General features: G+C 41.1%; 1 protein-coding gene across 2 annotated transcripts in view; it reads left to right on the top strand.

Moving 5' to 3' along the window:
- Positions 1 to 23,971, top strand: part of ppp2r3a (protein phosphatase 2, regulatory subunit B'', alpha) — a 60,052-nt gene that overhangs the window by 2,602 nt on the left and 33,479 nt on the right. Inside the window, exon 1 of one of the 2 annotated variants that reach the window (XM_083892805.1) lies at positions 19,504 to 19,541. The exons of the other annotated variant lie outside the window; for it this stretch is intronic. The gene's annotated coding sequence lies outside the window, so the exon portion shown is untranslated. Of the gene's footprint in view, positions 1 to 19,503; positions 19,542 to 23,971 lie in introns of those variants that run through there. 2 annotated transcript variants of the gene reach the window in all.

Genomic DNA, 23,971 nt, shown 5'->3' with positions numbered 1-23,971 from the left:
ATAATTCAGCATAGAGAACTGCAGCGAATGATTTATGTCTAACAGCAATAATAACAGAGTATTTTTACAAGTGAAAAGCACTCATTAAAAAGGCAAGTATCCTTGGATAAATACTCTACATGTATGTAATACATGTGTATCGGTTTAGGTATATAGGTGTATAGGTATGTGAAATATAAAATCAAATCAAAATAAGTGTCACATTTCAATATCCCTGTTTTTTAATCAATCAGAGAGTTATTAATGTAGAAAAGAAAAATCTTTAGCCTCCAATAGAAAACCCTTTGAAAAACTTTGAAGTAGAATTTGCGCTCAGAGACTCCCCCTACAGTTGGAAAACGGTATTGTTTGTTGCAGTAACGCACTTTAAAGACAACACGGTTAACCAAATGTGCTGCACACAAACGCTATCAACTATAAAAGACAGTTAGCGTAAGGGAGCGTACATTTAAGGACATTAAAAAACAAATGAAGTCATTTTAAAATCTATCTGTAAACAAACCGGTAGCCAGTGAAGTGCTGCTAGCTTATTATCATTAAAGTGCCTTGATTTCTGCAATAATGTACTTTATTATTTTTTCTTGTTTTAGTGGCGTATACATTCGACTGTCATCTGCATATACAGTAAACGGAATCCAAAGAACAATAAATGTTGGAACATGTTATAGCATTTTATGCTACGTCGTTTTATTTCATTTTTTAAGATATTAGAAACCGAATCAGACAGAAAAACACGATTCTAGAAGAGATTATTTAAAGTCAGAGGATAAAGTATCCTCGTACATTACACCATACAAAAATAAGGCTGCACTTGTCTTTCAGCTTTCACCCTTATATCGGATAGTAATGGCTTCTCATGGCGCTAACGCTACGTCATGTTTTAAATCTATGAGTAAAATACGGAGCTGAAATGACATCGTCTGTTGGGAATTTGATATTCTCCCCTCTAAATCGTAGGGAACCCCGATAAATAAATGAACTACAAACGTAAACAATGCCTCCCAGATTGTGGAAAGATTGATGGAAGGGAAAATTCCACAGCGGTGAAACACGATGTTTTTAAGTCGCCCGGGGTCAGACTGACGTCGTCCTGCGGGGGGGGGGGGGGGGGGATCGTACGTCGTGGTCTCGTCTGAGTCAGAGCGCTCGTCCTCGTCCAATAAAATAATGACAGTTTACAAAAGACGACGTCGCCGTTTCCTGTCATTATCTGTGTTTGTAAAGGACCTCTGATACGTATCACGTATCATTATCACACCTGATATAACTTTCTTATAAACTCCCAGAGACGTTTGACTGATCAGATTTTTCCTGTGGGCAGATGATGAGTGGGTGGATTTGTATCCTCGGCCCCTCACACACACACAGATGTGCGTCTTTTCACAGGTGCTTGTTGTTCCCAAGGTGTGTGTGAGTGTGTGTAACTGAATATGTGTGTGATATTAATCTGGGTTTGATCCATTTTTTCACGTAGGTGTAGAAGGACAGCGAGCGCCTAGCAACAATAACCCACTGGAATAGATTGGGAGTGTCCTGAGATGGTTTAGGGTCAGACAGACCAGTCACAAAATAAGTCACAATGTCATACTTTATTTCCTGTGGATGTCATTTCTATAAATATGTGTACAACGCAAACATGCCTAATTTCAAAAATTCATTAAAATTATTCCTTAAGAGATATGTGAATATTTTCAACAGATCCTTGTTCAGGGCGATGCCGACTAGTATGATGGTAAATTTCAAGTCATTCCGAGATACTTTTTTTTTTGAGAAGAAAGTCAGCTCACTGTCAAAGTGGATCAGGGCTAATGGATCATTTCATGAAATTAAAAAAATTGTAAAAATTATTCCTTAAGAGGTTTTCAAATATTTTCATATATGTATATATATATTAGTGGAGAACTTTCAGATGTTTGGTGTTCAAACTATGTTTTTCTCCTGTCAAACCTCCGGCCCGAAAAAACTGTGGAATTTGCTGTTTTGTTGTGGACATTTTTTGGTACGACTTTCCCTCTATTTTTGGACAGAGTCTGCTTTTTTTTTTTTCACACTTTATTTTTGACTTATCAGGATGTGGATAGGATTTAAAAAAATATGATTAAAAAAACAAACAGTGACTGGCCTTAAAAACAAGAAAGAAATATGTGGTTTGTAAAGGATGTTTTATTAGAACAGAGCACAAGTTCAACGTCCTCTGATGTTTAATTTAATCTGCTTTTTCACACTGATTTTATATAATATGTAATATTATGTATAGTTGACGCCCATTTCAGCTTGAATAAAAACATAAACATGTCGTTGAAAACATTTGAACAGACGCCTGCACGAACACGCAGGTTTATAAACAACAGGAGTTATGTAACAGAAACTCAACATAAACGGACTTTCAGGTTAATTCAAGACCACTCCCTGGTTGTGTTGTGTTGTGTGTCTGTGTGTAAATAAGAATAAGAATAGCACGTGTTGTCGTCGTCGTACAGTGATTTTTTTTAAAAAAAAGAAAGAAAAAGGTTCTCATAAAGAAAGCCAGTGGAATCCCAGATTTTAATTATGTTCCATTTTGGGCTTTGTTTAATGTGTAATTATGAGCTACATCATACCCACACCCTGGCTGTGTGTGTGTGTGTGTCTGTGTGTGTGTTGTGTATGGGTGTGGTGTGTGTCTGTGATCAACCCTGCTGCTGCGACTGCTGCAGGACCGTCTCACATTTGTGCTTTCTAATTGATCCAGAGTGTGATTTATGTTTGCTCTCTCTGCAGCCACATGTGCTCGCCTGCCCTCCGTTGTGCAACACACACACACACACAGACACACAGACACACACACACACACACACACACACACACACACAGACACACACATAAGCTGCGAGTTACTCATCCCTGTGCAACAGAAGGCACTATTGTGCTGACCATCTTCACTGCACTTTTAGTGACATCGTCGTTCCCCATTTCCCGGCAACAGTGAGTGTGTGTGTGTGTGTGTGTGAGAGTGTGTGTGTGCGTGGGTGGTCGTCTCATGTTCCATGTAACACTGCCGGGCGTCTAAAAATGAAGATGTGACAGGGAAAGTGTGAGTGTGCTCGTAAGAAGTGTGTGTGTGTGTGTACTGGTCTTCCTTATGTTGTGGGGACACAGTCACATTGTAAGGACTTGTGTGTAAAGTACCTTAAAGTGGAAACTTGAGTAAAAGTACAAGTATGTGACCAGAAAATGACTTTGGTAGAAGTTGAAGTCACTTTTTTTGAATAATATTACTTAAGTAAAAGTCTTAAAGTATAAGATATTTACTGTGTTTAAGTATGAAAAGTTGTTTTTAGTGAGCATTGAGAATGTCTATATGACACTTCATATAAATACAGACCATAATAACAACTCTTCTTCTTCTGATTTTATTTGGTAACGAGTAACAAAGACAGTTGGAGCAGTTAAAGACAAAAATCTAGTCCCATAACATAAATTATTACAAGATAATGGTCAGGATTAGGATTAGGCCAGTGGTAATTCAAGGTTAAAGGTGCATTATGTAATAAATCTAAAACAACTAAAGCCATAAAATCCTCCTAATATGTCAAAGAGACTCAGGAATAATGTTCATATAACAAACTGACCTCACCAACAACAACAGTACAGACAAAATATTTGCATTAAAAAAAAATATTTTGCAGACTGCAAATCATGTTTTGGCGTCAGGTGGCGCCACCTACCGCCGTCTACCGATCATTGCAGTCAGTGGAGTCTCAGCTGCCGAGCAAGTTACGTCAGAAAACGAAACCTAAAAGACCTCTGTGTTTTGAATTTGAGCGTAGTAACAGTTTTTGGCCACATTCTTACATATGGCGCCTTTAAAGTCAGCGTGAGTACCCAGGAAGTGTATGCAAGTCGATGCAGTGTCCTCTAAAGTCATGGAAACACACTCACAAACATATTGACGATAATATTTTACTGTCTTAAAGGGACACCGTGTAGTATTTATGGGTTCATATAACCCAAAATCCACTTTTTTATGCATATTATGTGCTCCTGCATTGTCTAGTCGCTGTATAATAGTTTTTGTTTCATTTTCGTAGTGTTTCAAAAAGTCATGTAAAATAACATGGTCGCGGGCCGCGGTTGCATAGCCACTGTTAGCAGCGAGACGCCAAGTTTTTACCGGAGCCTGTAAGGACAAACGCGACAGAACAAAACAAGCGTCTCTTTACTTGTAGCTGAAGTCCCGCCTCCTCTCTCTCCGCTTCGTCTGCTACGGCCACGGTAGCTCGCCCTCTCCCTCGCCTCACGAACCTCATCTGCTGACACGGAGAAAGACGACGAGGACGACAGCTGAGGATACCGTAGCACTCAGGGAAGGGAGGGGGTGAGCAGAGCAGCAGTCCTTTGTTGTAAATTTCAGCCTCTCCTCTAGATGGCACTATAAACTACTTACTTCACCTTTAAGGAGTTAAACGTTGGCCTTTTCCGTTCTGTTCGATGTAGTTGTCATACAATTGTCCTACTTCTTATGCTAGTTTTTATAATAAGAATAATAATAACTTGTAGAGTGCGTTTCAAAGAACCCAAGGCCCAAAACAAAGAGTAATCGTCGGTGCACAAACGGATAATGATTGAGAAGAGAGTTCCAGACGTAGTTTCTTATTTAATAATTTCACTGCTGTGTAAAATCATTTACTCTTGGAAATCACCGAGTCCTCAGGCTCCAAGTGTTCGGCATCATTAAGAATCGTGATTATTCTAACGCTAATTTCACATGATGTTTTTGTGCCAAAACGAGAGCTTAAAAAGTAAATAATCCGCTATCTTTATTTAAGGAATTCATCAAAGATTAGCTGCGAGCTGGAAACAGTTCACCTTTTTTTAAGTTTTGCACGTGGTGGTTTGTGGTGAACCATGAAACTGGGCCACGCTCCCAGACTGAGGAAGATGAAGATGAGGTGAATTAAGCGGACGACTCTATGGTTTTAGCGGTCGCCCTGAAGCTGCTTTTGAGGTACGAGTGAATGACGTGGACAAAAATGCTGTAACGATCGCTTAACGCGTCTTGACGCTAAACTGTCGAGACGTTAGCTTAAACAGTCGGGAACCGTTTAAACCGTTTAGTGGAACAGCAATTTCACTTTATTAAGGTTTTTGGCGCCGTTTTAAGGGGTTTTTTCTCGACGTCTATTTATAGTTTATCACGTCTGATAACGTCATCAGATGTCAAGAGTTTGGGGGTTTTTTCAGACAAGAGAAACAACATCAGAGTACGTTTAAACTTCTAATGAACAACTTACGTTTTGTTCTGTAGATGAATGAAATAATAAATGAATGAATACTAAACAATTTAAAAGGTTGTTTTTGTTTGTTTAGACCCGGTATGATTTGCTTACACCTACTTTTTTTCCACTACACAAACAGTACCTACTCAAAGTGGGCGGAGTCATCGCCGCTCCGCTGCATGAAACTGCCGTGACGTTGTTTTACGCGCGACACAAACGAGTGACTTATAAAGGAGTGGTTTTCTGTGTAACTGAATCATTAGAATCAGTAAATCTAAAATGGTTTGTTCAGTATTTCCTCCGTCTGATACAGTCACTGGACGATAAACACCAGGCTCCACTGAGATTTTAGCCATTTTCGCTACTAATTGTTGGAAATTAACCCACTTTTTTAGTTATCGTTAAGTCTTTTTAACTCATCTACAGTTCGGCTTTGTTCGGCTTTGATTCTCGTGTCGGACGTCTCTTCCTGTGACGTGACAGTAACACATAGTAATCGCCTCCGCTGGCTTGGAATCTTGCCAGAGCAGGTACTGAATCATTAGAATCAGTAAATCTAAAATGGTTGGTTCAGTATTTCCTCCGTCTGATACAGTCACTGGACGAAAAACGGCAGACTCCACTGTTAAATATTGAGATTTTAGCCATTTTCGCTACTAATTGTTGGAAATTAACCCACATTTTTATTTATTGTCGAGTCTTTTTAACTCATCTACAGTTCGGCTTTGTTTGGCTTGTTTAGCTTGGAACCTCGTCAGAGCATGTACTAAAAAAAAAGTTGCTATCGCTAATGGAAACACAACTTTAACCGTGCGGAGGCGCGGCGATGGAAATGAAAACAAATCACCGCTTAGTCCCAAAACAAGTGTAAGAAATGGAACCCAGCCCACAATGGGATGACTCATACATGAGTGTGTGTGGGAAGTGGACTCGGCCCCGATGTCCTCCTTCCAAACCACCTTTAATCCGAGCGCTTTGATTCACAGAACTACCCATCATCCTTTGCTGCTCATCGACTGTGCTCCATTGTGGCTCTGTGCCGATTGGCCGCTCGGGGTCTGAATGTCACTGCTTCTTGTCCGTGGACTCTGGAATGTGTGTGTGTGTGTGTGCGATGAGTTAATAGCTGCACATTGAGAGGCTGATTGTGTTGTGCTGTCCACAGTGGAACTCTTTGTTCGTGTCTCACACACACAGTTGTGTACATCTCTGTGAATGTGAAGCAGGGCATTCCTGCAGTGGCACCGCACACTTGCCAAGGCAAAGAAAACAGATTAATTCACTAACCGGGGCATTGTTAGTCATGACGACGATGGTCCTTTTAGGCCCCGGTTAGCGACGTGAACGGGTACGAGATGCTAAAAATATTTTACTGCTGCTTTTTATTACTCGCTCTTTTCATCACTGCCTCTCTTGTTTCTGTCGGAAGCAAACGAACCTTGCGCTAAATTGAGATGAGATTAACAGGCTGTAGCTATGGAGTATTTTTGTGTATTTTGAGTATTCAACCAATTGTTTTTCGATTAATCGAAGACGCAAAATTATTATAATTATTATTTTATTTTTTTTAAATAGATTTTTTTTTAAATTTTATATATATTTTTTTAAATTTTATTTAAATTTTAATTATTATTATTATTTTTTTAAAATCTGATAACTGGATCCATTGAGGAATAATCAGTGTTTGCGTTAGCTTGTGCCGGAAGCGTTAGCAACTGGATGCTATTGGCTAATTTTCAAACAATTTTTTTAAATGTTTAAAAAAATGTTTTAAATGTTTTAATTAAAAAAGAAGAAGTTTTAATCTGATTACTTACTGATTACAGCTAACATCCATGTTTGCGTTAGCGTGTGCCAGAAGCGTTAGCAACTGGATGCTATCGGCAAATTAATTTTTTTATTTTTTATTTTTTTAAATGTTTTAATTAAAAAAAATGTTTTAATCTGTAGATTACACCATTACAAAAATATTTGAATAGCTGCAGCCCCGCTAAGCTACATTAAATCGGCTAACATCAGTGTTTGCGTTAGCGTGTCCCGGAGAGCATTAGCAACTGGATGCTATTGGCAAATTATTATTCTCATTTTTTTTTAAATTTGCATTTTTCAATTAAAATTTTTTTTTTAAATGTTTTAATAAAAAAAAAAAATGTTTTAATCTGATTACTCGATTCATCGAGGAATAATCAATAGAATACTCGATTACAAAAATATTTGATAGCTGCTGCCTAGTAAGCTACATCAAATCAGCTAACATCAATGTTTACGTTAGTGTGTGCCGGCAGCGTTAGCGTTAGCAACTGGATGCTATCGGCTCAGATGCTGAATCATTGAGGATGTGCAGTTGTGTTACACCAGTTGTAGTTTGTTAGCTCGTTAGCTTCTTGTTGAAGCGTGAAGCGTGAAACGGTCCCACACTTTGGACATTTTCTGCCTTTTTTACGGACTTTTTCACTCTCCGTCTGCGCCGTCGCGCCAGCTAAAAAAACCCAGATGTGCGTCTGCTAAAGCGGTCCGTGTGGAACAATGATCCCTGTGGTGAGTTTTTGTAATCAAGTATTTGACGAATTAACAGCGTCTTTATAGAGTCGGTTGTGACTCGTCGAGGTGTCAGACGGGGGGGGGGAGGACGGCGAGGACGATATCCAAGAAAGGTCGCGAGACGAAGCCAAATGTGTGACATCACGGGCAGACAGAATCCTGAGCTGTAGAACAGACGGCAGACTCTGAACGACAGAGGCTAAAGTGTGGGTAGACCGTGCGTCTCACTGCCTACCACAGACCAGGAAAGACTGTGGGGGGGGGGGGGTGGAACGAACCAACGGATGGAGAAATTATGAGATAGAGCAAGAGGAAGGAGTGAGGAGACGATGAAAGGAAGTAGAAAGGCAGCGATGTGGGTTTGATCCATGTTTTAACCACAGAAATAGCTCCAGTGCATCTGGGGAAACGAGGGGAACAAGAAACTATTCCAGGCTCTTTGCCCCTGTTTGTTATGCCAGCCAGGATCTCAAGGTTTTTGGTAGAGCTCTAAGTACATTAACATGTGACGTGGGAGGAGGAGGAGGAGGAGGAGGAGGAGGAGGAGGAGGAGGCCACGCTGCAGTGTTTCTCATGACCCCGTTGCACCACTGTTCCCTTGTCTTGTTCCCTCTCTCTCTTGCTTTAATCTAAATCCGTCCACAAGAAGCTTTATTGGCATGATAACATGGTTCTGACAGCGCCAAGGCTTAAGTGCATCTCCAGCTCCAGTGGAGGAGGAAGGAGGAAGGAGGAGGAAGGAGGAAGTATTTTGGGTGGTGAGAGCGGAACGACGGCCTTTATCTCGGTGGGTAAACACTGACCGAGGGGAGTCCCGACATTGTTTATCGTCCTGTGTCTTTCACTCCTCTTCACGGACATAGAAAGACTTTTAGAGGACTCTGTAACACAGACACACACAGAGGCAAAGGTTTCACTCACTCTGTCACTTTGTCTGAAAATCTATTTGAATATATTTTACATGACATGTTGTTCCTCTGGAAACTATTAGCCGCTCATCCGTGACGTCTCCTCCTCTTCTGCTGCTGCTGCTGCTGCTGCTTCACCTGAGGGTGAAGTTAACAGTCTGCACATTTACATGTTAATGACTTTCTCATCTACAGAGTAGAACAGTAAAAGCTTACACACGCCCACTTTTTTAGATTGTTTGCTCGAGAGGAAGGCAGAGTTTGGTCTGACATTTTCACTGCACTTCTAGGCTGTATATTAACTTTATGGGTTTTTAAGCTACTGGTTTGGAACCACTTCCCCCAAAGTACACCAAAAATATATATATATGTATGTGTATATATATATGTATGTATGCATATGTATATGTGTGTATATATATATATAAATGTGTGTATATATATGTGTGTGTGTGTATATATGTGTGTATATATATACATGTGTATATGTGTATATATATATACATATGTGTGTGTATGTGTGTATATATATGTGTATATGTTTATATATGTATGTACATGTGTGTATATGTATGCATATATGTATGTGTATATCTATATGTGTGTATGTGTATATATATATATTTGTATATATGTATGTACATATGTTTATATATGCATATATATGTGTGTTTATATATGCATATATGTATGAATATATGTATGTGTATATATGCATATATGTGTATATATGTGTATATATGCATATATGTGTGTATATATATGTATGTATATATGTGTATATATGCATATATGTGTCTATATATGTATATATATGTGTGTATATATGCATATATATTTATGTATGCAAAGACACGTATGTATTGACACATACACATTTGAATCTGTGTTTGTGTGTGTGTGTGTGTGTGGCTCGTTTGGCTGCCAGTCTATGGTGAATCGGTCAAATCTCAGCACACTCGAGCTTCCCTCCTGCCTGCCAGTCTGACCACTGGTGGTTGTGTGTATATATGTGTGTGTATATGTGTGTGTATATGTGTGTGTGTGTGTGTATCACTGCTCCACAGCTCAGTGCAACTGGATTTTTTTTTTACCATAAACCAGTGGATGATTCCATGCACAAACCTCCGTCACAGCGTGGTTCTGCACTGTACTTTTCTGTCTTACAGATGCTAATTTAGAGACGTTTTTTAACGATGCTAAGGAAATGCTTTGCGAGTCATGTGAGGGGTTTTTTTTGCATATGGGTGGAATTTTCAACTTTACTTTCAAGACAAACTTGTAATGTTGCATAAACCTGGTTTTCCCTATTTAAAGCCGTGTCTTTGACAATGACAACTGACTTGTCATTGACTTGAATGAATGCTGTTCAGTAAACTGAACTGGAAAACGACTGATACTTGATTATAAAAGTTCTTTAAGAAAACCTCTGTGCCAAAATAGGACTTAAAGTAAGAAATGAAATCATTAAAAACTGAATCATTTTGGTTTGTGCACAAAACAAAGACGTTCGAGAACATCGTCATGTCCAGGTTTTAGCATTTTCTGACATTTTCTGGACCAAACCATTACGTTAGCTTGTTTGCTTTGTTTGGGGAAGAGGTTTAACGTAGGAGTTGCAGTAGCCAGTGTCGTGGGCTCGCAAACCAACCAGAAAACTGCTGGTTTGGGAACATCAGCAAAAGAGGGTCACTTTGTCTTTAACGGGGGCGCACCTTGTGATGGTGACTGCTTGGGGCCCCGAGCCGATAGGGGGCCCCCGACACTCGGAGCCTGAGGGCTGTTTTTACTGAAATGTGCAGTGACCAGACGCCTCCCCGTCCCCCTTAAACAACAATGGGCGAATTTGCAATGACATCTCAGTAGTAAACCCCCCCTAAAGGGGCCCCACTGTGTGAAGTTAGAAAATGATTATTTACAGTGTAATGCATATCTTTTTTACTCAGTTTATATGTTTTTTTCAGTTATTTACAGTATTTTATTGTTTTATAATGTGGGTTCTTTACAGTGTAATGTATTTTTTACTAAGTTTATATAGTTTTTTAAAAGCTATTTACAGTATTTTATTGTTCTTTACATTTATATATTCACATACTTTTTAATTACAGGGTTTTCCATGTTATTTCATTCATTTAGTCATACATTTTTCGTTGGTGTCGGATTATTTATAACACAATGGTGATGAACACTGTTTGGAAGGAAGGGCCCCCCTGGGAATGTTTGCCTCGGGGCCCTACAGACTCTAGAACCGCCTCTGGTCCTCGAGTGACACGTTGAGCTCCTGTGGATTTTGTTGCTGCAGACGCTTCTGCACAAAGTTTCAAATGGAGTCGTCTCTCCGTCACCTTTCCCTGACTCTTAACCGTGGTGCGGAGGATTTTTTTTTGGTCTGAGTGAGTGTGCGTGGGCACTATTACTACCAGAGACTGTCAGTGATACAGCTCTGCCGTTTCCATGGTTACAGACCAGCGCTGTACTGTCTCTCTGCTGCAAAGACAGACGGACAGACGAGAGCGTCGTCAGTCGGTGTGGTTAAAGCTGTGAGCTCATTTCCCCTCTCTCTCTTTTTTGTTCTTGAGAAACATCAGAGATTATTTCTCTCTTCGCCTCTTGACTGAAACCAAGGCTACAATTTAGATATAATCTTACCGATCGAGCCAAACGTGTTTCCGACTTTGAGCGGATTCGGTTTGGCGTCTTTTTGTCGTGTGGTTTTTTTCCGACAAGAAGCTCCAACACGTGACCAGAAATGTTGACTTGAGAAATGGATACGGAAAGAAATCTAACACCTGTCGCAGCACGATGAGTTATTATTATTAGAGCGCAATCGATTATTTAAGGCGCCATATGTGAAAATGTGGCCAAAAACGGTTACTACAGTCAAATTAAAAATACTTTTAGGTTTCGTTTTCTGACGTAACTGGCAACCCGTGGTCGCTCGGCAGCTGAGACTCTACTGACTGCAGTGATTGGTAGACGGCGGTAGGTGGCGCCACTTGACGCTGGGTGCTGGGCTCTAGGTTAACGCGGGTAACGGGATTTTAAGCAGCGCTGTCGCTAAATACGCCGCGTTTTAGGAGTTTCCTTTGCTAAATGTTGGAGATTAACTAGCGCTGGGAACGTCAACGTTTACTCATGGCGCGTTTCCATGACGACTGACCCGGAAAAATGTTTACGTGCCGTGAAAACCCGGAGTCCAGGCACCGTTTACCAGTTAGCTCCGTTAGCTGCATTAGCTCCTTTTAGCGCCGTTAGCGGAACTGGAGCGGTCTGTTTATTATTTAACAAATAACCAGCTTACCTGTGTACTGCGTATGTGTGCGTCTGTTTTTTAAAGTTTAGCGTTACTTTAGAGACTCGTTTTAACAACCCGGAGTCATGTAAATGTGACATGGGTCGTCATGGAAATGCGTTGTGCGTTAACATTGATGCGGAGACTAATTTTAACAATCGAGATTCGCGTTAACATGACGTCATCATCACGCGCGTCTTTTTCCGGTGGGTCGTCATGGAAATGCGTTGTTTCGTAACGTTGATGCTGCTAACGCCGCTAACGCCGTAAGCGTGCCCAGCACTAAGATTAACACTAAGTTTTCAGTGTTTTTAAGTCGTTTTAACTGACCTACAGTTGGGTGTTGTTTGGTTTCCTGTGTCGGACGTCGCACTCACGACCCGTCCAGTGACGACACTCTCTGACCAATCGGTGGCCGGCAGTCTGTTGACGTCACAGTTGAGCCAAGTCCTGCTCCAACTGTGTAGTGGAAAAGCTTTTAAAATAAATAGTCGTAGATGTTTAACAGTGTAGAACAAAAGTAGAAAATCAGCTGATCTCAGAATAATAACGGCCTCTCTTGCTTTTCTCAGCCTCTACTTTCTGACTGAGTCCTGATTAGAGACTGAGTTTGTTCAACATTCTTCTCAGATTCATAGAAAACATAGATGTGGTTCGTAATTACACTGTAATTACATCACAATGACGCTGTGATTAAGCAGCAGTTTTGCTTATTGTTTATTTGTAGAAACGTTGTGTGTTTGAGTTTTCAACAATAGAAACCAACACAGTGACGGGGACTGAGTGAGCCCTCAGTGCTCATGGGAACCACGGTGGCTTTTAGCTTTCTGCGTTCCTCGGGGACGTCTGAGACTGACGGACACACAGTTCCACAGCAAACACACACACACACACGCAGGAATAATCAGATAAATAATCACATGTCGTAATTGACGGGTGAAAACGTGACATTAACCTAATGTTTTAACGTACTTAGGATCTCAGGATCTTACGTTCACATGACCTGAATATCAGATGTACACACACACACACAAACACACACTCTTGTACTTGCTGCATACTGAGGACCAGGTAAAAGTGCTGCCAAAGTGAGGACCAGCATTTCCACTTTATAAATCAACACCATTGCAAATATCTACTTCATGAATGATATCCATAAAGAACTACTGGGTGCAGTACCATAAAATGTCTACAGGTAGAGCCCTAGAGCAAAAAGTGTGTGAAACACCAGGGGCTGGAAAACGGGTTTTTGTTCCAAATTAAGGACCTCTCACAGATTATAGCATGTTTACAACTTCAGGAAGTGATTTCAATGAAAACAAAGTGAGGACCGGTCAAAATGTCCTCACTTTGTAAAAATGTCCTCACTTTGTTGGTTAAAAACCCATCACTGGTCCTCATTATACTGCAAGTACAAGAACACACACACACACACATACAAGTGCATCAAAACATCCTGTTTACATCTCATGCTGTTAGGTTTGTCTGAGTGGAAATGACTGATATAAATATGTAATAATAATAATATTAATAATAATGATACTAGAAATGTCCTCATCATTGTCATCTTTGATCTGTAGAAGAATCTGGGGTCGAATTATGTCGTTTTTCATGATTGTTTTAAATCAAATAGGATTGTTTTGTTAATGCAAAGCTTTAATTGTGAGGATTTGGGACTTTTTCACTTAATACACCATGGAAATCTTGGTGTTTCTTGCTATTTTATTCACACGTTATCAGTAAATAATCTACTAGGTAATCTATACTGACTCTAATCCATATTGCATGTCCTCGAACAAGATTAGAGCTGAAACGATCACTCGATTAATCCATTATTAATCGATTTGAAGCTGTTTTCATAAAAACAAGATTTCTGATTGTTTTGAGCTTCTTAAATGTGAATATTTTCTCCGTTTCTTTGCTCCATAGAAGATAAAAATCATTAAAAAACAAATAACGTTGGTTTGTGGACAAAACAAAGACATTTTTTATGTTTTCTGACGTTTTATGGACCAAACGATGACTCGAATCGATCGTTTTGAAGATTTTTTTAATGATTCAAACTTTGATTTCTGATTGTTTTAACTTATTAAATGTGAATATTTTCTCTGTTTCTTTGCAACGAGACATTTTAAACAACATTTTTTAACGTTTTCTGAGGTTTCATGGACCAAACGACGACTCGAATCGATGACTATATGAGCCGTCGACTATTGTGATCATTGATTTAATAGTTTTGAAGCTTTTTTTAATGATTAAAATAAGATTATTAATTATAAGAATATTTTCTTTCTCCAAAGTTTCTTAGCTACATAAAACAAAGAAATCATTTAAAAAACTCAATCAAAAGACAACATTTTTTAACGTTTTCTGACATTTCATGGACCAAACGATGACCCGATTAATCAATTATGAAAATAAACGAGACGACGTCCTCCTCGTCCTCCCGTGTTTTCCAGATGAAACCACACATCGCTGAGTCTCTGTTTGTCTCTCGCATGCTGAGAAGAAAAAAACACACAGATCAAATGGCACATTTTTTGGCATGAACCACTATAGAGGAGGGGGGTTGAGTCGGGCAAAGGAGGTGAACGTAGATGCTAAGGTTTAGCCCTGAGGCAGCAGCGCTGCTACAGAGTGAGACGCTCGCTGACACGGAGGCTAAACTATCTGAGGTATCCATGATTGAGGCTGAATCAGGGGAATGCACACGGGCCACTTTACCCCCCGGCGCCACTGCTTTATATAGAGGTGGAGCAGCTCAGGATGCCAGCAGTGCCCTGCAGATGCCCTCCTGCTAACCCCCCCTCCCCCCTCCCTGTGGATGCAATATCCAGCTATTAATCACCGCTGAAGTGCTGTCAGCCTCATATTGTAACGGCCTGTCTTTAAAGTATGTCGTCTTTGTTCTCACCTGTCATCGCAAATCTGTCTTTCTTCTGATCGTCAAAGGCAAATGAGACATAAGAGCCTCTCTGGCACCTGAAGAAGTCGGCATTTGTGGGGGTTTTAAGACGTCCACAAAGCAAAATGACTCACTTTTAATGATTTCTTTGTTACGTGGAGCAAAGGAACAAGGAAAATATTCACATTTAAGAAGCTAAAACAATCAGGAATCTGGTTTTAATCATGAATTTGTGCGTTGGACGTCGCAGTCGTGTTTTAGGAGTTTCCTTTGCTAAATGTTGGAGATCATCTAGCACTGGGCACGTTAACGGCGTCAACAGGCACCATTTACCTGTTGGCTCCGTTAGCGTTAGCTTTATTGACTCATTGTAAGAATCGGGAGTGGCGTAAACATGACATCATCATCACGCACGTCTTTTTCCAGCGGGTCGTCGTGGAAACGCGTTGTGCGCTAACGTTGATGCCGTTAACGCCGTTAGCGTTAGCTTTAGAGACTCATTGTAAGAATTGGGAGTCGCGTAAACATGACGTCGTCATCACGCATGTCTTTTTCCGGTGGGTCGTTGTGGAAATGCGTTGTGCGTTAACCGCCGCTAACACCGGCTAGTTGTCAGCTCATTTAGTCATTGATTAATTGTTTTAGCTCTAATGCTATGCTAATGGAAAAAAGAAATTATGTGCATAAACAGAGCAGATGGAGAAGGAATGAGGGTCTGGTCTTATGATCCCCACCAACACCCATGTGCAGTTAAACACATCATTGAAACCCTGGATTAAAGTGGGTTTTTTGACATTTTTACTCTTGATTTGAAGATTTAAATGATTTTTTTTTACCACATATGTGAAAAATATCAGGATTTTTGCTCAAGTTTTTTCTCTTTCTAAGAAGGATTGACTTTAAGTCAGAATATCTGAAAAAACCTCACTGTTTTAATCCCAAACAGAGTTGAAGTGTGACAGAGATGATGGGATGAAAACCTTTAAACGATGATGATTCTTTTTGAACCGAGCACATTTATTTTTTCTCTCAAAAGACGAAAGAATAGAATCTTTGGACATTAGTGCGAAACAAAGACCGTTTTGAATCGATCATTAGAAGCAGCGGCTTCTTTTCTTGACTTCATAATGAGCTGCAGACTGAGGAGGAGGAGGAGGAAGAGGAGGAGGAGGAGGAGGAGGAGGAGGAGGAGCCAGTTTCTCAGAGGTTTACTGACTCCTGACTTCAAAGGCTCAGAACAGTCGCTCTGTCACTGATGCTGAAGCTGCCAAAGCCTGACGGATAAGAGAGAGAGTGTGTGTGTGTGTGTGTGTGGGGGTGTGTGTGTGTGTGTGTGTGTGTGTGTGTGTGTGTGTGTGTGTGTGTGTGTGTGTGTGCACTTCCTGTAGTGAGGAATTCCACCTGGAGAAAGGCTGACGTGAAAGTGCCAGTGAGTGTTGACGTATACAGTTCACAAAGGATTATATGACGTAACCCATGGCAGGTTAGTCGTATGTGATGGAGATAACGTACACTACTGTTCAAAAGTTTGGGCTCACCTATACAATTTTTGTGTTTTCCATTAAAAGTCAAACTTTTATTCATCAAAATAGTTGAAAAATGAATAGAAAATATAGTCAAAGACACTAACAAGATTAGAAATAATGACTTTTATTCAAAATGATAATTTCAATCAAGGGTTTTCTAATCATCCAATAGCCTTCTAATGCCATTAGCAAACACACCATACCATTAGAACACTGGAAATGGCTAGAATAGTCGTTTACCACATTAACAATGTATAGAGTGTATTTATGAGTCATTTAAAGGTGCATTATGTAATAAATCTAAAGCAAATAAAGCCATAAAATCCTCCTAATATGTCACAGAGAGGAATAATGTTCATATAACAAACTGAACTCACCAACAACAACAGTACAGACAAAATATTTGCATTAAAAATATATATTTTGCAGACTGCAAATCATGTTTATGTTTTGAAATCATGTTTTGGCGTCAGGTGGCGCCACCTACCGCCGTCTATCAATTACTGCAGTCAGTAGGGTCTCAGCTGCCGAGCAACCACGGGTTGCCAGTTACGTCAGAAAACGAAACCTAAAAGACCTCGGTATTTTGAATTTGAATGTAGTAACTGTTTTTGGCCACAATCTTACATATGGCACCTTTAATGTCAGATTCATTGAAAAAAAAGAAGATGGTTTTCCTTCAAAAATTAGGACATTTCTAAGTGACCCCAAACTTTTGAACAGGTAGTGTATCTGGAAGTGAAAAATTTAGCATTAGATTGTAATGTGAAATTTTCACAAAATCATCCCGCGGGGCCGGATTGGACCCTTTGGTGGGCCGGTTCTGGGCCACGGGCCGTACATTTAGCACCCCTAGCTTATTTTAAACGTGCAGTTGTGTGGGTGAGTCGTGTCGGATCCTTCAGAACTCGGCAGAATACGCAAGTGTATGTGTGCGATATGTACTCTGTGTGTGTGTGTGTGTGTGTGTGTGTGTGTGTGTGTGTGTGTGTTGCTGCATACAGATGTTAGGCATGGACATGGAATATTTGGCAGCTCAGCGACGACGATGACTGTGTGTCTGCCTCGCTCGTCTGCCAACACGGAGCTCAGTAACTCTTGATGGTGGAAAATGTGGAATCATAGAGCTCACCGCCTCATTTTATATGGAAACACACACACACACACACACACACACACACTTATAGTATTTGCTGGCAGCTAATTATACGAAGAAAGACATCCACACACCTACTTGACATATAGCATTTATTGCCGTCTCAACTTTTATGGGAATATTTGCGCGCGCACAGACTTTCTGAGATATTCGCCAATGACACGTCCCAGCAGTGTACGACATGCCGTCAGAACAAATGTATTTTGGATTTGAGGCATCATGAGGCATCAAGAGGCCGTGTGATACTCCCTTTCTACTTTGACCAGTAGTCCTCATGGAGACCAAAACCTGGTCCTAGTGAGGCATTTCTTAAGAAGTGGTGACGGTTTTTGGGCTAAGATTTGAATTGTGGTTAGGGTGAAAGGCCCTAGTATACTTCCGATATCGCGCATACCCTGGTATGCACGTGCATCAGGGGTCCTGTAGTATCTGACTACCACCATCGGGTGTCGGTACAAGGCTGAACACGCATTCCTACTAAAGAAGAAGTGAACGATACTACGGCTCCCTTGGCTCACAGCTGAAAGGGCGCTAGGTCGCGGCTCGGACGATTATCCTTGATGGACGATTATCCTTGATGGACGATTATCCTTGATGGACGATTATCCTTGATGGACGATTATCCTTGACAGTTTTTGGGCTAAGATTTGAACTGTGGTCAGGGTGAAGGCCTTGGTATACCTCGGATATCGCGTATACCTCGGTATGCTCGTGCGTCAGGGGTCCTGTAGTATCCGACTACCACCATTGGGTGGCGGTTCAAGTCTGGACGAAAGGAATAGGACGCATTCCTAGCAAAGAAGAAGAGAACGATGCTACGGCTCCCTCGGCTCACAGCTAAAAGGTCGCTAGGTCGCGGCTCGGACAATTATCCTTGATGGACGATTGTCCTTTACGGTTTTTGGGCTAAGATTTGAATTGTGGTTGGCCTAAGGCCTTCGTATACTTCCGATATCACATATACCTCGGTATGCTCGTCAGGGGTCCTGTAGTATCTGACTACCACCATCTTGGCTCACAGCTGAAAGGTCGCTAAGTTGCGGCTCGGACGATTATCCTTGATGGATGATTATCCTTGACGAACTTTGGGCTAAGATTTGAATTGTGGTTAGGGTGAAGGCCGTGGTATACGTCCGATATCGCGTATGCTTGTGCGTCAGGGGTCCTGTAGTATCTGACTACTACCATCGGGTGGCCTGGGTGCCTGGAATAGTACGCATTCCTACCATAGAAGAAGAATGATGCTACGGCTCCCTCGGCTCGCAGCTAAAAGTTTGCGGCTCGGACGATTATCCTTGACGGTTTTTGGGCTAAGATTTTAATTGTGGTTAGGGTGAAAGGCCCTGGTATACTTCCGATATCGCGTATACCCTGGTATGCTCGCGCATCAGGGGTCCTGTAGTATCTGACTACCGGTTCACAGCTGAAAGGTCGCTAGGTCGCCGCTCGGACGATTATCATTGACGGATGATCATCCTTGACAGTTTTTGGGCTGATTTGAATTGTGGTTAGGGTAAAAGGCCCTGGTATACTTCCGATATCGCGCATACCCTGGTATTCACGTGCGTCAGGGGTCCTGTAGTATCTGACTACCACCATCGGGTGGTTTTTTGGATTTCGGATTATTCCTTAATTCTCCCACACAATTCATAACAATAATGACATATGGTAAACACCGTAAATGCGTGGATAACGTCAGCGCCCGCGTGTTCCCATGTGACTGTGAGCGCTGCGTATAAATAAACTGTTACTAGGCTTTTAGTTCCTGGCTCAACACGGTCACTTACTGATGATCCTGTAATAGACTGCAATTGACATCACTGTTGGCAGTCAGCATGAGTGTGTGTGTGTGTGTGTGTGTGTGTGTGAGACTCGCATTGGTCAGTGTGTTAGTGTGATAAACGGTGACAGTCGTCAGTGTGATGGTCCAGGGCTCACAGCCAGTCACAGCCATGGTAACAACCCCGGCGATGCCACGCTGCCTTTGAGCCGCTGCTATAATGAGGGAATGTTCTTTTCTGAGCCGAACCCAAGGGCTGTGTGTGTGTGTGTGTGTGTGTGTGTGCACGCTCACGCACGTGCACGTGCACGCTCAGCACGGTGAGTCATGCAAGCTGTGGCCGTTCGTCTTTTGTATTCTAAACACGCATGCTGCTCGTGTTGTTTCTCTCAGGTGAGGGGAAGCAAAGCAGGAGTGTGTATGTTTGTGTGTGTGTGTGTGTGAGTGTCGGATACTTTCCACACACACACACACACACACACAGAATAGTCCAACATGAGATCACCGCGTTCGTTCTACTTTGTAGATTTGGCCGACGAGACCGGGCGGCCTGTCAAGAAGCTGTGTTAGTGTGTGTTAGTGCACTTTGTCAGTTAGTGTGTGTGTGTGTGTGTGTGTGTGTGTGTGTGTGTGTAGTGACAGCACAGACAGGTTGCCCCCCCCCTCCCCCTCCAGCTCTCTGTTAAGTCCTAGGTTGACATTATTACAGTCTAATAAGCCGTACTCCAGTCCGCTCATGTAGTAAATCTTTACCATTGTGCTGCCATATTACAAACAGATGTACACACACACAGACACACACACGCACACACATAAATGTAGCCTGCAGCCATACTTGGAGACAGAAAAACACCGACTGTGTGTGTGTGTGTGTGTGTGTCTCCTTCTCGTCTTATGTTTACTTTGAATCTGTGGTGAGGCCAAACCCAGTTTTCTAACCTGGTTCAACAATCGAGCTCTTTTTCTATTTGTTATGCGTCGTATTGTTATTATTATTATATTATTTTCATCTTCTCTGCTTCCTTATATTTATTTACCTCCACCCATTTGCATTCACTTTGCTTTCCCTTCATAATCTCTGGTTTCTGCACACTTTTGCAGATCAATCGTGCGTACGATACGTCGTTTTTTGGGTGGTTGAAGCTGTTGACCAGATATTCAGAAACGAGCTTTAACGGACTCTTGTTCCTCACCACTAACTTCACAGCTTTAACGACTCCAGGAGAGCTGGTGGCCACATGTGCCTGAAACGTGAGCGTTCGAGAATTAGTAAAACGAACCGCGGGTAACGAGTAAATAACGCGGAATATTCCACATTTGTAGCTGCGGCGGCTGTTTTTCATTACGACGACGAGTCGTCTAGACCTCGGCGGCAAACATGGTCAGCTGAAGCCACAGAGCTGAGCCGTGGCGTCACGTCCATGGGTTTTTTTTTTCTTTTTTTTCTTTTTTTTTTGCTGGGTTAGTGGACGAAAAACCCTGGTGTCTACTGATGCTTTGAAAAAAGAGATGATATTAAATGTCAAGGAAAGGACGGACAGAGCTTATAATACACTACCGTTCAAAAGTTTGGGCTCACCTATACAATATTGTTGTGTTTGCTATTAAACGTCAGACTTTTATTCATCAAAAGAGTTGCAAAATGAATAGAAAATATAGTCGAGACATTGACAAGATTAGAAATAATGATTTTTATTCAAAATAAAACTGTTTTCAAGGGTTTTCTAATCATCCAATAGCCTTCTAACGCCACTGGAAATGGCTCTCTATACACCTATGTACATATTCCATTAAAAACCAGACGTTTGCAGCTAGAATAGAGTGTTTCTGGTTAATTTAATGTTATATTCGTTGAAAAATGTGCTTTTCCTTCAAAAATAAGGACAGAGACACGGTTTCACTTATCCCGCGCTCTTAATTGATCTTTCAATTTATCCAAAAACAAACAGTGAGCACTTCATCAGGTTATAAACCAGTTAAATTGGTCTCACATTCCCACTAAATCCAATTGCAATTGAGTCTTCTGACTGTTGATTTAACACATTCTCGTAATCCAGTTTTAAAACTCCTGCGACCGCTGGAAATGTTGGTCTAAGTGGCCACGATGATAGAGGAGGTGATGAGGAGATGATTGATTTAAGACGAGGAGAAAACGTCGAGTGGAGAAGGTGGAGAAATAATGGGAACGACGATGGGAAAGTAGCCCATGTGAGTTAGTACTGAAAATTGATGATAATCATAGTAAACTTCTATTTGTGAGATTATACACAATAATAATCTCAATCAACTGTCAAAAAGTGGAATTTCAAAGTAGTTTTCCTGCCATTTTAGCGTCAACTTTGCTTTTGGACGTAGAGAAAATCCTTGTGTAGAACATATGTACCGTGTTTGGCGCGAGTTTGGGGGCGGAGCTAATGGAAGTACATTTGAAATTTGTTTGGAATCATGAGAGCAACAAGTTTACTAAGTTTCATTAAAATTGGAAAAACTATGACTATACTTGGGCACGATTGGAAATCAATAAATTTAGCATTTAACGCAGTTTTGTCCACTTTCTCTCACGTCAAAAATTCCCAAAAAATATATTCAAGACACTTTGGAAATAAGCCCGACAAAATCAACAAATTTCGTACCGATCTGACGACTTTTGTCTGACTATGACCTGACTTCTGGGGGTGCTATAGAGCCCTGTAGCTATGAACCCTATGCTAATATCACTTCTTTTTTTTCGCACCATGTTTGGCGCGAGTTTGGGGGCGGAGCTAATGGAAGTACTTTTGAATTTTGTTTGGAATCATGAGAACAACAAGTTTACCAAGTTTGGTTAAAATTGGAATAACTATGACTATACTGGTTGGAAAAATCAAGAAATCCAGCATTTAACGCAATTTTGGCCACTTTCTCTCACGTCAAAAATTCACAAAAAATATATTCAAGACACTTTGGAAATAAGCCCGACAAAATCAGCAAATTTCGTCCCGATCCGATGACTTTTGTCTGACCAAGACCTGACTTCTGGGAGTGCTATAGAGCCCTGCAGCTATTAACCCTATGCTAATATCACTTTTTTTTTAGCGCACCATGTTTGGCGCGAGTTTGGGGGCGGAGCTAATGGAAGTACATTTGAAATTTGTTTGGAATCGTGAGAGCAACCAGTTTACCAAGTTTGGTTAAAATTGGAATAACTATTTGTGACTTGGACACGATAGAAAAAAACAATGCTAAACAAATTTAGCATGTAACGCAATTTTGGCCACTTTCTCTCACGTCAAAAATCCCAAAAAACATATTCAAGTTACATTGGAGTAAGCGCGACAAAAACACAAAATTTCGTCCCGATCCGACGACTTTTGTCTGAAATTTAGCATTTATCGCAATTTTGACCACTTTCTCTCACATGACCATGACCTGACTTCTGGGGGGCGCTATAGAGCCCTGTGGCTACGAACGGGTTGGTACCCTATGCTAATGTTGAGACGTGCACACACACACACACACACACACATGTTCCCTGAGTGGACGTTTGACCGTGAGCAGTGAAAAGAGGTCACGTGCACAAACACAAGTCCAGGAATAGACTGTAAACACTATAATAACCCAGTAACAGAGGATGTGGCGCATGTGTGCGACAGTGAGACGTGTTGTGTTCACTTGAACACATTTATGTGCAGAATTAACTGTTCTCCACTTACTTTAACTCAGCCCAGCTTCTCATCTGTTGTTCACTTTCTATTAAACTTGTGTTTTTTACTGTCGTTTCACACTAATTCTCCTTCGCTCTGGAGTTTAGTAAAAAAAACGAGAGGAAGCAGAGTTGAGACAGAGGTGAGGAGAAATTTACAGTCTTGTTTGTACGCTGCGTTGTAAATAACGGCTTTAAAGTGGCAGCTGTGTGACCGTTCGTCACATTTAAACAACAATAACGTGAAAGTCAAGTCAGGGTCTTTGAGGCGGACGGAGTACGCTCATCGTAGGCATGAATTAGAGGCCGTTTGGGACGATTTAAGCGAGTTGCCGTTCCCGGGAAGCATCGCAGAAGTCTTGATTAGAGGGTTGGTCGAGCCAATGGTCAGTGTGTGAAGCAGCAGTAATAGGTGTTTTGACGTTCCTTCATTTGAGCTGCTGCTGCTAACGCTTCGGTAATCGGTTTGTAAGATCACGTTACGTCTAAGGCTGCAGCTAACGGTCATTTTTGGTGTCGACTAATCACGATTATCTTCGTTAGAACCTATTTTGGACTTGTGTTTAACCTACATACAGTGGACTCACTCGTGCACAACATTTATCACTGTTAAATACCTGAAACAGCTTAAATATCAAATTAATCTGCTCCATATCACACAGTTAATAAGTGAAAGATGTTTACGATTCATTATAAATGCTAGTATTGACAGGGGTTGAAATTAACCCTTATATTTATATACTTTCAGGGGCAGATCCAATGATTAAAAAATGCACGAAGTAGCGAGGAGTAATTACGGTAATTTAAAAATACACGTGCACCGCGTGGTTGTAAAAGTACGTCAAAGCAGCTTCGCCTGTCATTCAACTCCTTTCAATTTAACGTTTTTAGCATCCGCTAAGCTAGCTTCTTCCGTGATTTTT

Source organism: Microchirus variegatus, assembly GCF_963457635.1.
Source record: "Microchirus variegatus genome assembly, chromosome: 7".
Taxonomy (NCBI): Eukaryota; Metazoa; Chordata; class Actinopteri; order Pleuronectiformes; family Soleidae; genus Microchirus; species Microchirus variegatus.
This window is presented reverse-complemented; position numbering and strand designations above follow the sequence as displayed.